We start from the raw sequence: 17,078 nt of genomic DNA, 5'->3' as shown, positions 1-17,078 counted from the left end.
ATTGTACAACTGTTGTTTTTGTGATTTTTTTCTAACCTTTCAAGGACCAGTCTTGGTTACTAACCAGGGTCAAATCCTAATGACTAGTTTGGGTCCATAGCCTCTACATCTTCCCTTCTACTTCCATTTTTTTAAGCTATGTATTATCTATATCTCAATACCTCTTAAAAATCCAACTCTTGGAGAATCTTTAAAGCTTACCTATAAATTCTTGATTATTCATGGTCTCTCGTGTGATTTGTTACCAACAAATTTTTTGAGCACTTTACTTTTGAACATTATTTCCTTGGCATCCTTTGCATATTTATAATATATCTAGCTTTTTATTATTCTAGTTTTTTCTTCCATGTATTCAAACCTTACTTTGTGTTTCTTATTTTAACAATATTTTGTGAATCCATTGGTGTTTTCTTATCACTTGTTGGCATTTTCATTCCTACATGTTAATCAAGCACACTATATTATTTATTCTTGTAGACCTAGAAGTGATTTTAATAGCAATGTCTCATATATCTCTTTGATTAATTTTTCAATAGACATTATTTTAACATATAATTCTCCATGAGCATGATCAAGATGAATGGTCATGTGCTTCTCATAATTCTCAAAGCTCATTGTGTGTCATCAAATTTACATATTAACTTTGAATTAGAAATAGAATTAGAAATAGAAGAGTCTTCCCAAGAGTATAGGATTGCATTCTACCTTATCCATCTCTAAGACCTCAAAGTCCACTTGGAACTGGATGCCTTTAATGTTAATCTCAACATTATGTTGCAACTTGATGAGTCTTTTGTGGCATTATTATCCATATACAATGTGTGTGTGTGTGTTGATGGGAACAACTTAAGCTAATTCATTGATTACCATGTCATATTTATTAGTATATTTACTTTAGCTTTGTATCCACTACTGCATCCTCAAGTGGAAACCAATGAAATTATAAAGGTAGAAACAATGTGGTGTCCTACTTAGGTCTCAATGTTGAAATTATTTTTTGTACTTTGTTGTTATAGGAATCAAGTTGAATCAAGTCAAGATCCTTATGAGATATGAGTTTATTGACAAACTTCTTGATTTTTTTCAAAACTCCAACATTATGAAGTAGTTTGAGAATAACATAACTAAGTTCTAGATTTTCGTATTTAACAAGCTTAGCTTTGTTAATTTAGTGGTGTGCTATGTATAACATCTATTCAAAATTTTCTAATGGATTTGGTGGTCATCACATAGACTTATCAAACATAAGACATCTTCATTTAGGCTACTTCATCTTTCTTTTCTTAAGCCCCTAGTTGTATGCATTTAGTTTGGATGCATATGTAACCTTGTGATGTTTTATTTTTTCCATATTCTCTTATTTTACTCCTTGTCACAACTTGAACAAGCCTATTTTAACGAAATATGTGATATTTTTGGAAGATTCATAGTACTTTTTTATTTGAGTCAACATATTAGAAAAACACAACATAGTCCAATTTTTAAAGATTATCATCATCGTAACCACAAAATTGATTATTTTCATTTACAATTTTTTTTAATTTTCTCTTCATAATTGTGCTAAAAGTTAATTAGGTGTGACCAACCTCCATTTCAATTATCTTTATCACCACTTACACACCCTTTATGCCTATATTGTCCAACTCCTCAACCTTGGTAGCTTTTATTATGTGCCATCAATTGGGCTAATATATTCATTACTACCTTTCCATGTTGATTCTATAACTTTTACAATTCTACATGAGCTTACATAATGTGTGGTGCTCTAGTAGACTTCACACCAAAAATTTACATGATACCTTGTAACTTTTGTAAAAGAGCATTTATGCCTCTCATGAAATATTGCACTTAGGAATGTAAAAAATGTGATAAAATGGTGCAAACATACCGCTTGAGTTCTCACCACTAAATAGTCAATTGTAGTGTTCCCCTCTTTCCCACAATTGGTGGACTAGAGATCACGGTTTGATTTACATTGACCCATGAGCTGCTCTATCCATGTAGACATTTTCCCTTTCTAACCCTCAAAAGTTGCATGGTGGAGCTATGAGATGATTATGTTGGCTCTCCAACCTTTTTTTAGTAATTTCTAATAAGTTGAGAGTTTGTATAATCAAAACTATTGAGAGGATGGGCCAATGAATGAGAAATAAACAAATGACTCATGCACTTTAGGCTAAGAAAAACTTAGGGGGCATTATTTTTGCTACACATTAATTCTATATGAAATATAATAGGTTTATCACATTGAAAAGTAGATGAAATGATCATGGAAATCAAACAAGGATTCTTAAGATATTACACATTAATAAACATCCCTTGTAAATTTAACACTCAAGCATGAATAATGTAAATTATAAAATAAATCATGCATCTAAATATTTTCATTCTTAAGTATATATGGGTTGGGAGGATCTTCAAGAGTTCTTTGGTGCCTATCTAAGGAAACATAAATCATCAAAATATTGCTACCATTTTGTCTTGAAAACAACATTCTTGGCGAATTGTACCAAATATCATTGTCTTTCAACAATAAAACCAATGGATTGTGGTCATATTGAGTATAATTCTTCTTGTTTACATTTTATGAATGTTGTTATTTGTATCATCAATAAGAAATATTTATAATACTCCTTGAATATAAACTAACTTGAATTGCAAATTTATACAATAAATATGTATAATTATATTAATAATCCTTAGACATTATCTCAAAGAAAGGAAACAAACAAAGGAGATAATTGCACCAATTAACACTTTTTTATATATAAAAGCAATTAGAAACACATATCAACACAAGATGGAATTACAACACAAAATTTTCTTGATTTCTCAAAGATTAATTATAATAGTCTCTTTTTTTTCCCTCCCTATTCCAACCTTCCTTATAGTGACAAAAATCCCCTCAAATAGAAAGAAGAAATATATCACCACCCCTGTTTATGTGAGACTTTTCCATCAATGAGCACACAATGAGTGTTCTAAAGAACCACTTAGAATATGACAACAACATGGAGAATAAGAGGTCCACTTTAAAATTATGTGAACTTCTTCAAACCATTACAATAGCTAGCTAATAAAAATGGCATTCATATCCCATATGCCATAATGAAGTTGTTGTAGGAGTTGGAAGTGTGGAAAAACAAGGGATCTAGGTGGTAACTAAAGTTATGTAGATGGAAGAGGGTGATTCATGGGTTACAACTGAGGTTGGGAAACTTGAAGTACAGAAGCCCTTCAACTGCTTCCAAGATAGTTGACCAATAGTCACCATAGTATGGATACACCTAGTGACACTTGGAGAGATATAGCAAGAAAGCAAAATTTTATGGGGGAATGAACCACCATTTTCTAAATTATAAATTATGGAGACATTTTAAACTAAAGGAACTAGTTATAGACAAGAACCCTGTTATTTCCAATAAATTGAAGATGTATAATAAATATCAAGACATCTAATACCACTAAGCAATCCTCCTTGTAACCAATAAACTAGTATTTTGAGTAAACCCATAGTCTCTACATCTCTTCTCTTCACCCCTAAAATAATTTAATATTTTGGAGTATATTGTAATTGGTAGCACCAAAATAAATGTAACAAACATCATTGAAACATAGCTTAAACTATTAAATTCTAACAAATTTCTCAACTTTACCATCCTCAATATTTAAAGCACTCAACCAAGTACCTCACATGCTTTTATAACCAAGAGTGCTAGTAATGAGCTATGTGATACCACCCTAATCAAGGTTTTTAATTGACCACACAATCTTCAAAAACTTTATCACCTCAAACATCAAACCAAGCCACGCATGCTAATATGACAGCTAAAAAAACATCACTAGATATGATCATAGATTTTCAAAAAAGACCATATAAATTCCTAGATATGCCTGTTTTCATATCATTCAAACTTATGAGTAATTTGTGATCAAATTTGTAAAATTTTGATCTCAAGGCCATTGGTGCCCAATTTTCTTCTTTGTCTTATGATGATGAGTCATATACCTAGCATCCAATAGTACACAATCATTATTCAAGTAAACATTCATTCCAATTTTATCAAATTATGTAACTTTTTACTACACAAAATTGCATCAATATTAATATTACCCCATATAAATAACTATTTTAAAATTGTTCAGATAATTCTCTAGAACTCTATTTTTCATGCATCTAAAGATTTGATACTACCATCATGGTCTAACACAAATGGTAGTTATCATTCTTCCAATGCCTTGAAATTGTTTCTTTTCTTTAAGTGTTAGATCAAGCCTCTTTTGATATGCCAAGACATCATTTAGATACCCTACCACCTTATGAGTAACTCAAATATTTATTGGGGCACCAAGGTTCTACTTCGCATTGCCAAGTATCATATTCACTATTAACACTCTAAGAATCTATATATTTGAATAAGGTATCAAGGTGATATCCTCCTAACACTTGTGATCTGTAGCATTTTTTATACTACTATTGAAACCCCATGGATCATCAACATTAAATCAATATATGAAGTAATCCTATGATTGAAAATGATATTTGCTAATTTTGAGATATCTTTTTTTACTTTAAAATTTACCTCTACTTCAACCTCTTGAACTTTTTGGAGTTCCTTGTTCAAGCCAATTATTCCCAAAATTTTAATTCTTTTGTTGCACTCATATATTGTCATTTAAGGGGGAGATGATTTCATAGGTTCCTTAATCATACACATGGGGTGTGATACCCTAACTTAATCTTGTTATACCCATAATAATTTGGTGTGTATCCTCTGTTTTTTATAATAATCTTGTAACTTCTTTGTTGTTGATTTGATAAATAGAGTATCGTTAACAAATAGATATACATCTCTTGGAAAAATGGTGTCTCCTAATCTTTTAATAATTACATTTCCACTTAGTTCATTGGGTTACTGAGCTACTTGTGACTTTTAATACTTAGTAGAAAGAGCCCATATTGTCAATGCCTCATACATTGGACTAAAATCAAACCTAAAATAGAACTCTTTTTCTTGCTTCTCATCTTCAAAAACATCATTATCAATATTCTATTTACTAATGTTATCTAGTGCTACATTTGGGGAAACAACCCATCCAAGCAATAATAGGAAGCCACTCTCCTTTATCAACTTCCTCATTTCTCACCAACAGTTCCATGAGAAGTAAGGTCATTGTAAAATTGTGATTTCTCATGAATGGTTTTCTACTCTAAAGAGGAATAAGTCTTGATTACCTAAAAGGCTATATAGGTCTTACTTCATAGAAAGTTTTTCAGATACAATAGTCCTTTTACATAGACTGAAGAGTAATTAAAATTTCCATGATTTTGAAGGAAAGATGTATTTATTTAGTCAAATAATCATTAATGGAGAACAATTGTTATATTGGGTACAACTATCAACTACACTAAATGATAATTTCCATTAAACATGTTCATTTGCATGTCCTATTATTTTATTTTATGCACTTGCATGCACTAGACCATGGCTACGTCTATGTCCAATAGAGGTACATAATGACATTATCCAAATTTATGATTATTACACAACTCAAATTGGAGGACAATTACAAGGCATTTAGAAGTGTAAATGATGCATTCAACAAGAAACTAGTAAGAGAAGTCCAACAAGACATGGGTCTAATAATTTCTCCCAAGGCTATTTAGTTAATCAATACCTATGGTAGCCACTTTATCCAATTTCAAAGGTTCAACTCCATTAGAGTTGGAGGGTTTGATGGGCTCCCTTAAAAATTACCCAAATATGTTGAGGACGTATTTTTTGTCATTGAAGTGTGAAACAAGTAGTAAAGGTAAGAGAGAGATTCCAAGAAAGGAAGAAGACAAGAATTCAATTTCTCATTGACCTTGGTTATTATTCATGCAAATCTATGTTTGATGCTCTCAATATGGAGAGAGACTAGGGAAATTCTATATGCGGATTTATGAAAGAAGGTTTCCTTTTGATAGAAAGGATTTTTTTAATAACAATATGCAATTGGGACCTAGCTTCTATCACATTCTACATCTAGAAGACTATTGGGTAGATTATAGTTGGATGAAAATGACATTGAGAATTTTTTTGATGTTCTAGCTAAATTGGGATATCATAGACATTGAAGATGATGAGTCTAATTTGGTAGATTCTATCTTCATCAATCATATAAAATTTCAATCAAGTACCAATTGATTGTAGCATTATAAAAATTGAGGTTACTAAAGCCAAAACTATATTTGTAATCAAAAGAACCCAAGAATGGATAGCAAAGAAAAATATAAGGAAATTAACTATATATCCTTAGGGATCCCAAAATATTGCAGGGCAAGCAAAGAGGTCAATATTAACCTTCCTTTTCTCTAGTTCCAACTTCTTATATTTCTCAAAAAATGGTTTCAAGTGGCAGAGGCAGTGATGGTGAGGATCCTCCCAAAAAAGGACTACCTAAGAAAACTTGTGGAGAAGACATTGATAAAAAAAGAACACAAAGGGAGAAAGGAAAAGAAAAAGAAGTGAGAGAGGAAGAAACTGTAGATGTTTCCTCATCTCTATCTTAGGCAAGTTGATCTCCCTCTTCTCATTTGTCTCCTAAAATTCCTCCACCAAATGTGCCAAAAATTTTACCATCAAGTGTTGGCTCTACTCCATCTCCGTCCCCTGACAAGGGAGTTTCAAGTAAAACTCCTCTAAGGGGAGCCTTGAATTTTATTTCTTATTGTACTAGATCTCTATCAACCCATACCTCCCCTTCCTGGATTGAACGCACTCTTTCCAAAATGACAAAAAATAGTTCAAGTAAACCTCCCAGATAGAGATGATGTTGGCTAGTTACTGCAAATAACTCTAAAGGCTAAGAAATTCAAAACCACATCTAGATTAATGGAGGATAGAGAACATGAGGATTTTATGTTGAAGTAGCACATCCATTTGAACAAAAAGATGCAAGTCAAGTGACTACAAAATACTTCAACATCATGAAGATTAACTTCAGAACTTCTAGTAGAGATGAAGATGTTCATAATTTCTAGGTGATGGCTACCAATCTTGTAGAGAAAAAGGCCAAATATAAGCAAACAAAAAATAAATTAAAACAATATGTTAAATTCCTAACTAAATACTTGAGATTATTTGTTGACCCCTCTCCTCAACCAATAATCCAACTAGGCACCTCTTTTGATCCAAGTTTGATTATTTTGAAAAAGATGGTTGGTAAAGTCCACAAGTACATAGATATTGTGGTAAAGTCATAGAGGAATGGATCAAGGATATTATAGTCAAAGGAATCAAATTTATCCAATAAATAAGGAAGATCTATGATGACATTAAGTGACTAACAAAATATATTGATATTGAGGTTGTGAATACTAAATGTGAAGAATTGTTGTGATAGTGGGTCACCGGTGACTAATAAGAAATCCTTGATCTCAAAATAGAAAAGATAGTGGTAGAGAATATCTTACAAGGTAATGATGATACTAGTTGCATCATTAGAAGAAAGAGACTAGAATGAAAATCCACCTTCTTAAAGAAGAAACTCATACAACAAAATAAGTTTATAAAATAATGTAATCAAATCATATCTAACATTCAAAAATATTTTTATGGGGCTACAAAGGGTAATCCGGGTCCAGCTGGGTGTGGGGGAGTGATCAAGGATAGTAATGGCACTTGTATTTTGGCGTTGGCCCTCCCCTGGGTAGCCAAACAAACCATATTGTTGAAGCCATTGGAGCCTACCAGGTCTTTTTGATTGCTAAACATATAACATTATGAATCGGATTAGCTTATCTCATAAAATCATTGACTCTTTTGATAAGTGTCAAATTTCCTATATATTTAGGGAAAGTAATAAAGTGGTGGACTATTTTGCCAACCTTGGAATTAAAGCCTATGATAAAATAATTTGGCAAAAAGGGGACCAATTGGATTATGAAGTGAGGGGGCTATTAAGGCTAGACAACCTAACCAGCTGAGAAGTTAATTTGCCATGATTATTTCAAAAGCGGCCATGATTCATACTCCAATGAGTATTAGTTGTGCGTGTTGTGAAAGGGACATGTCACAGGTTTTCTGCATTTATTTCTATTCCAGAGTCTTCCCCTCGCACATTTTATAGGTGTGATTGGATTTATTTTGTGTTCATTCTTAGTTTGGGGTTGTTTCCCATTCAAAAAACGCTAGAGCTTCGACCACTTGCAGATTTTTTACTCTTTTAGGGCACAGTGGTTATCAAAATATGTGGGGATTTGAAATGAGTGGAGCCAATGGACTACATTGTGCTGAAAATAACAAAACCATATGGAAAATCCTAGAGAAAGGTGGTTTCACCACCTACATTGAAAAATTGCATGGGGTCAAAGCCAAGGTGACGAGAGGGTTTGTCAAAAATTACAATAAGGGATCGGTTACCCTTCTTGGAAAGGAAATTGCTGTTAATGAGGATCTCATTGTTGAAGTTACTAGTCTCTCAACTGATGGGGAAAAGTTTTACAATGATAGAAAATTCTCTGAGAAGACGGTTAAGCTTTTCCCAAAAGAGGAGAAGGATAAGAAAGACCTGGTGAGAGATGGGACTACTAGCTATAACACTGCGAAGATAAAGACTATTTGGGGCGATGTCTTGAAGGTTCTTATGGATTATGTCACCCTTGTTGGACGATATACTAGAGCCTTTTCTTACCACTTTTCATTCCTCAACCACTTTCGGCACAAGGTGAGAATACATTTCCCCTTCTTCCTTGCGTCCCGCTGAATGCTAGTCTTGTTGAACATAAGAAGGATCCTGTCAAAAACCTTGTCTTGCATGAAGGTTTAATCCTTCTTATTTTCAAACATGTTAAATCTTTGTTGCCTGTGTTTTCCTCCTCCCCTAAGGTTTATATTGACTCAGATGATTCTCAGTCCTTGAAGGATGACTATAATACTGACATTGATGATGATGCTTTTTCTCCTTCTGCGTCCCCCCTAAATCTAAGGGTAAATCCATTACAGTTTTAAGCCCTAAATCTAATAAACATCGTAGCTCCAACTCCCCTCCCCCTGTCTAGAATCTTCACTTAGGCCTTAAGTCTATTGGTGTTTTGGTTGACAACCCTTTGATCCAGGTCAAGCTTCCCTCTCCTTCGGCTTCTAATGAATCCCCTCTTGACCAAAACATTGAGAGTCGTCCGCCCTTTTCGAATACCCTTAACCCTTCCTCACATTTGCTTAGTTTTGAGAAGGAGTCTATTATTGATGTCTTGGCCTTAGCCAAAGATGGGGTGGTGGATACCTTTAAGATCTTCGAGTGGATTTTCCATGAGATCAAAGATATCTAGTTGAAACAAAGAGCTAACAATAGTAACTTGGAGGTTGTTAAAGAAAAGGTTAAGCAAATGGATAAAGTGCAGGTATTTGATGAGAATAGCCCCTGGTTTGAGAAGGAGAAGGCCTTTGTCATCAATTGCCTTAAGACCACTAAGGAGGCTTTTGATAATTTAAAAAAAGACTATGAAGTTAGGATGGCAACTCAGGAAGAGAAAATTGGAAAAATAAAGGAATCCATCAAAGTTGTTGTTAAAACTAGTCATGGTAAAATCGATGCCACAGTGGAAAGTTTCAAGAATATGATTAGCAGTCTTGAAGAGCGGCTCTAGCTGAAAGATCTGGTGGATGTGGACATAAATAATGATCAAGATATCTCCTTGGGCCTGAACAAAAGGACTAGAGGCACCCTGAAGAGAAAGGCAGTGGGACCTCCTACCGACTTTCAGAAGCTTAAGAAGATCAATGATGCTATGATTGAGATTGAAAAAGAGATGGCATAGTCTATGAAACTATTGGACTAGTGTTGGTGTTTTGCTATCCCTGTGCTAGTTCTAGTTCTGCTACTCTTGTTGTTTTCCGGTTTTATCTGTTGGTTTCTAGTTGTTGTTATTTTGGTATGTCTAGCATATATCCCTGCGTTGTTTTGAGGCTTAATGATTTTCTATGGGGTTGTTTGGATTTTGTGGTCTTTTTGGCTTAATGCCTTGCTAAGTTTGGAATTCTTTGTGCTTTATTGTTAAAGGGTTTCAGGTCCCTTCAAAACATGTTTTATTTTTTTAAGCATGGGTGTTCATCTAAAGAAGAAGAATAAGATGAAAGATGAAATAGTGGAAACATTGAAGAATTATTTTAAGAAGGCGATTGAAGAATTGTTCAATGAGAAATCATCTGCACATAGAACATCAAAAAGATAGTCATGATTAACTCTAGTCTAGTACATTGTGATGGTTGCCCAATAACATTCATAATTAAACTGGATAATACCATAGGAAATAAAACTCTTTGGAATTTGAGGACCAAGATTGTCATCATTTCATGCAAAATTTAAAAATACCAATAGTGATGCAAGGATTCAGAGATTGCAAAGCCAGATGTGCAACCTAGACATCACATGTTGACTCCACAAACCTACGACCTAGGTGATAGCTTTATTTGCTTGATGAATTTATTTAAATGCATTTAAAAGATATAAATATAAAAATGTTATCAAATTTTATAAAACACTCTTTAAGAGAATTAGTTATTCAAGTACATTTGACATTTAAACATGTAACCAAAAGACTTTATAAGGGGGTGATTATTATTGTTTTGAGACCCAACTAAGGGAAAGCAATATTAATAAATTTTGGCCAATTTTTTGAAGATTTTTTGTGATTTGCGTTCTTACAGATTTTAAATGCTTAGAATTTGAAATCCATTATTGTGTGTGTGGAATAAAATATTTTAGTGTTATCATCCTTCTGTGTGAGTTTGACAATTGCTTCTAAATATTAAATTCTCTTAAAATGATATTTTTTTATTAAAGAAATTTTTATTGTCAAGTTGATATATTGGCATGTGTTCTAAGTATCATATTATGATATTGTAGCATCCTAAAATTGCACCCCTTGCAATTTTGACCGCATTTTAGGGCCCTCACCTTATCGGTCTTATCTCCATGCTTGATCGGGACCTCCTTTTGCCTTTTTTATGAAACTCAGCTTCATTTTTCACCTTGGAACTTGCATAGCCCTTTGATCCTGGCCTAAACTAGGGTAGGACAAGGGCACCACGCTCTGGTCCTCCCTAGGTGGGACTTACCTTAAGGTCCTTTCCCTTGGCCCTATTTCAATTGTGAGTGGGAAATAAGACCCCTATGTCGGCCCATGTCAAAAAAATAGTCAATTAAACCAACTGGAAAGTATATAAGGAGGTCTTCCCCTCTCATTTTTATATAGCATTATAACACACAATCATCATAAGGCAAGAACACGATAGCGATCATAAGGCAAGGAGACTACATCAAGCATTCTTCATTCCTTAAGGCTGTATACTCTTCATCTATCCATTGGGGCAACATTACGCCATTCATTTGCAAGCATTTGTGTGTGTTAGGGTTTTTTCATGTTCATTACATTTCATACAACATATGTGATTACATCTAAGAGGCAAAGCATCATCATCATCTATTGCAGATCTGAAGGTATACATTTCCATCATTTATTTCAAGCATTTGCAGTATTTCATTCAAGGTTGATTCCAAAATGGGGTTTGACTTAGGCAAACCCCTATTTCCAACCCCTTTCTTCTTCTTTCTATGTGTAGGAAGTAGGTGCGCAGCTGTACTTTTGGAATTAAGCTTTATTCACATAGACAAAAAAACCATTTTCGACTTGCGAATTTTTGGAGGACCAATAGGAGGGTACCCCTGTCCGGACACACGGTCCTTGCAACTTTTACCAGATTTCACAGAGCAGCTTTGAATCATCTCAAACTTCTCAGATCCAGGTGGACAACTGAATCCTGAATCTGTAGCTCACTATTTTACCTATTTCATCTTCAATTCTAGCACTTTGCCTATTTAATTTACAAAAGAGGGTCAAACATATTTCAAACACAATCAATCTACCTAGTATTCAGTCCTTACATCATTTAGGATTGCATCTAGTAGATTCAACCCCTCTTTTGAATTTAAAGTTCCTCCCAAGTGAAAATTGAACTTAGTGAATTCCCCCTTCTGCCAAGTGGCGAATCGGCTAAGGTTCTGTAGTGCCCACTCTTGAGAAGACTCTTGTTTCATTTTGGATTTACTTGATTGGACCTTTATTTTGTGTGATGGATATGTTAGATATCATTTGATTTATGAGATGCATGGATATTGTGTATGACTATTACGTTCTCAGTCGATGATTTTGATGATAGACATTACATGACCTTATATTATTGATGTTATTGATTGTGCTCATGACTAGTTATGATTTCTAGATGGTTAGTAATGGTATTTTAGTTATTATGTGCTTTGATAGATTTTATGGATCATGCCTCATTTTGGAATGGATATACTAACCCTAGTTTGATTTACTTATGATGTGATGTTTCATGATTTATATGTTCACTATATGGGTACTGTTTGACTGTCTTCATGGGGGATCAACATAACATCACTCATTGTGAGCGGGATGTGTCATTGCGATATCCCTCCACTTGCCTGTCTTGTATATATGTGTGTGTGTGTGTGTGTGTGTGTGTGTGTACATATATATACATATATATACATATATATGTATGTATGTATGTATGTATATGCACATGTATCTTTGTTGTGGTTGCAGGGTTGCAGGTACTAAAACATTCATTCCTCTCGGGCAACCGTGTGCGAGCTCCCCAAGATTTACAGGTGCGAGCGTGTCTCTTCCTGATGGAAAATATGTAATTCGAAGATGTCGTTGGTTCCCTACCCACACCCTAGGTCTAGGTTGTCATTGAGTACTTGTTGCTAGTCTTGGTGAATTTCGCCATGTCGAGATGGTCGTCGTGATTTGTGAGTATGTGGCATGGTGAGTTTGATTATTTAACTTATTTAATTTATTTAAATTGTGATTTATTGACTATAGTAATAGATTAATTATTTAATCTATTTAATCATGATTTATTGATTTAGAATGGATTGAGTGTTTAATTTATTTAATTATTGGTGATTAATGAATTATTATGATTTAGTAATTATATAATAATAATACATGATTTAATTAGTGGCAGTGCTATTTTAATTCATTATTCAATGATTTTTTATTGTATGATTATTCTTGTGATTGAATTTAAATTAATGTTTAATTGAAATTTTATTTAATAATTAATGTCTTTAGTGATTTGATTTATTGAATTATTTAACTATTTTACCTTTTTTATTTTATTTATTTATTTGTAATTTTAACCTTTATTTAATTATTTATTTGTTTATTTTAATTACTTTATTTATTTAATGTTGAAATTTAATCTTTATTTAATTATTATGTGTTGATTATTTAGATGATTTTAATAATAGTGATATTTTGAGAAATTAGAAATAATAAGGGTAAGTAATAAATAATTACCCTACTCATTAGATTATAATGTTTTGATTATTTTGATAATGACATATATATATATATATATATATATATATATATATATATATATATATATATATATATATATATATATATATATATATATATATAAGTTTATTAATGCCATAGTTGTAGAGGGAAAATATGAAATATTTTCATTGGTGGATTGGAAGGCTAGGGTTTTTCATTTTTCTCTTTGGCTTTTATATGCTTGTTGTGAATTTCATTTGGCTTCTTTTGCACTTTATTTCTGCTGGCATTTTTTGCAATTTTGGGGGCCTTTTGTTTGCAAGCTCGATTGTGGATTTGGTGGAAGTTGTTGCTGGAAGGAGTGAACAAGATTCTTCTACCAGATGTTCTCTTCCATCACTTAGGGAAGAAGTTGGTTTTATTTTTCCCTTCTTTCCTTTTTTTTCAGATTTAAAACTTGTGTGCATTCTCTGTGTTTAGCTCTATTTTAAAGGAAATGTAGAAGTTGATTCCTGTAATATGATATAGAATTTAATAATGGTTTTGAGAAATTCTATTTTCAGTTATTTCAGTGTAATTAGAATGGGAAATTTGTTTGTGAAATTGTGAATTGTTCGTTGTCAATCTGATATTTCTCTATGTAACTAGGGGCATTCTGTATGCAACAATCATATTTGGTTGGGGTTGATGGTTGGCATTGCCGCCCCCATACCTTATCTTTTTTTCTAGCAGTAATGATTTTTACTATCGCCCCCCTTATTCTTTTGTTTGCTGTTGTATTTTGTTTTTACCCACATCGTGGGTTTGGTGTACAACACCACCCACGACATGGTGGATGTTGTTGCACCACCCATGTCATGGTGGGTGCATAACACTCCCCCATGGCATGGAGGATGCAGCAACACCACCCAGGTCATGGCACCACCCATGGCATGGTGGGTGTTGCAACACCTCCCATGTCATGGAGGGTGTAAGAACCACCCACGACATGGTGAGTGCAGTCGCACCACCATGACGTGGTAGGTACAACACCACCACCACAACATGGTGGGTGCACCACCACCACCACAACGTGGTGGGTACTCAACACCATGATGTTAATGTCATGACCTGCAACATATAACCTCTTTTCGTTGGGTGATATGCTTGCCCAGTATGCAATGTACATATTATTTGGTATTTGCCAGTTGATGGGTAACCATGAAAAATGGGTTTACCCATTCAACAGGTTTGTTATTATCATATCCCAATTTGAACAGGGAATTGTTGAACCAAAACACCGATTTCGATGGGTTTGGAAATAAATTTGTACAATTGGGACTATCTTGTTAGTGTAGTGATTTATCTGGTTTAGTATGTGTTTTAGATTTTCCTTAATGTGAATCCTTGTCGTTGGGCAATATAAAGTTAACTGTATAAAGTGTTGTAGCTATTTGGTAATTATATTTTGTTGTGCGAGTCTACACATTCTATTGTCCATGAGTCATAGATGTTAAATGTAAAGCCCAGTTGTGGTTTCAGATGAAGCCCGCGAGTTATAGCGCAGGCCAAGTGTATTGCAAATGTTGCCCCAACTTAATTTATTGTCTTCTTTTGTGGATGTCATATTTTGTAATGTGTTATGTTGCATTTGGGTACCAGAGGCTGTTTTGTGTGTGTTGTGTTTCAGATTGATTTTAATTTCAGTTTTGACATCATTGCTTGGATGCAAGATTTGTATTGTTATTTGGATATGTCTTGTGATGTTTTGCCATGGGAGTTAGTTTATTTATGCTGCTGATTTTAAGGACAATAGTGTGAAGACCTTTTTAGGTTTATATTTAATTGGTTGTAGTTGTATTATGATTTGATTTATGCACTTCATTGGTCACGAGGCTCATTTCTCTTGTTTATTGATGTTAAATTTCATGAGTATGTGCTATGCATGGTTTGGTATTGCATGATGTTGCATTCAGATTTACTTGTTTAATTTAGAGCCTCTTGTAATGCTGATTTTGGGTCTATGTAAGGGAGTGGGCTCCTTTGTGACACCTAGGGTCATGAGAGATGGACTATCATGAGGTTCCTTGTAAGGATGCATGAAGTCTAGACCTCTTGGGCATGAGGGAGTTTACCTTGTTTTAATTAAGTGATAACTAATAAATGAATGTGAATGGGTAGTTAGATAATTAAAAAAGATAATAATTGATAGTGCCTCAAGACTCAGTCCTAGGGAGGATGTTTTAGGATGAGCATGAGAATACTGTGGAGATGGTAAGACAATCTCCCTTGGTCTCTCATAGGTTGATATGGCTCCGCGTGCCCATAGGCTAGTGCCTTGTTTTTGGTTTGGCATGTGATGACACTCCCTTGTACATGTGTTCCCTTGTGTTTTACATTTGCATTTATGCCTTGATTTTTTGTCAGCCTCTGGGAGTTATCTTGGTTGTTGATTGCTTTGGTGTTTGGTCCATGCGTATGGAAGTCTTTCTTGGTGTTAGTCCCTTTGGTCTTAAGCATCAACCTAGGTGTAGTGTGTGTTTGGGACCTAATGACATCTCCTAGCTCGATAGATGGTTCCTTGTAGGTTCCACATTGGTCGAGTGGTTTGAGTTTTTTGCCATTGGGGGTTTTCCCTTCTTTTTGTTGTGCTTCTTGTGCGTGGACTTCGATCTTTCTACGTGATGGCTATGGATTCTATGGAGCAGATTTATGTACTAAAACTTCATGTCATTTGAGATGTACTTGTTATGTAGTAGTGTAGGAACCATTTGAAAGGATGAGTAAACCTCATGTACATATGACTGTGTAATAGTAGCATGTAGTGTATTCATGGTTATAGATTAGACTTGGGCATTTAATAGAGTTCATCTTCTGGTTTTTTATGTAATGGTTCATATTTATCATTAGTTTGGAAATGGTTATGCCACCTTTTGGGTAGCAAGTTTAACATTTATGTGATATTATCATGACATGTAATGGATATTTATACATATAGATAGATCCATGTTGTAATGTAGAAAGATGTAATTGTTTACTCTCATCATGTTATATTCAAAACTATGTAAGGAACCTCGTATGGAAATGATGTACTTTCATGTATATGTGAATTCAATATAGTTAGATGTTAGACCATGTTTATGAGATGCTAAAACTTATATAGTGACTATTATCAAAGACCTTGTCAAACCATAAATGTTAGAGCAATGAAACATGGCATACACAATAGTAGCATTAACTAGCATCATAGAAACTAAATCAGCCATGAGGCTGTAATCTATTATAAAACTTAGAAGTCTAAAAATGTATAGAAACACAATTGATTATGGACTCACTAGTAACATGGATGCAAACAAACATTTGATGCATGGATGATGCAATAATCAGTAAAGAGAATAAGTGGTTATGTATGCATTACTAAGGTGGCAGCATTGAAACAATCATTGTGTAGACAATGTCAATGTTCATAATGAAATATAAATAAGTTAGTATGCATGCATTTTATGACAACGGTAGATAGAATGGATTATAGGTAATGCATTATGCGTATGGGAAGCAATAGCATATTTTTTTTTATCATAGTAGCATTAGGTTGTATGTCATTTAAGTGTTGCATTTTGCTTGAGGGCAGTGATAAGAACATATGATAATAGTGGTAGGATCTCTTCCTTAGCATGTTAAGGAGCAAGTATCTTGTAGCATGTATGTTGTATATTGAGATTTGATGGTTATGCAT

The sequence above is a fragment of the Cryptomeria japonica genome, chromosome 1 (assembly GCF_030272615.1).
Source record: "Cryptomeria japonica chromosome 1, Sugi_1.0, whole genome shotgun sequence".
In the NCBI taxonomy this organism is placed as follows: Eukaryota; Viridiplantae; Streptophyta; class Pinopsida; order Cupressales; family Cupressaceae; genus Cryptomeria; species Cryptomeria japonica.
The sequence above is the reverse complement of the archived record's forward strand: the minus strand, read 5'-3'. Positions refer to the sequence as shown.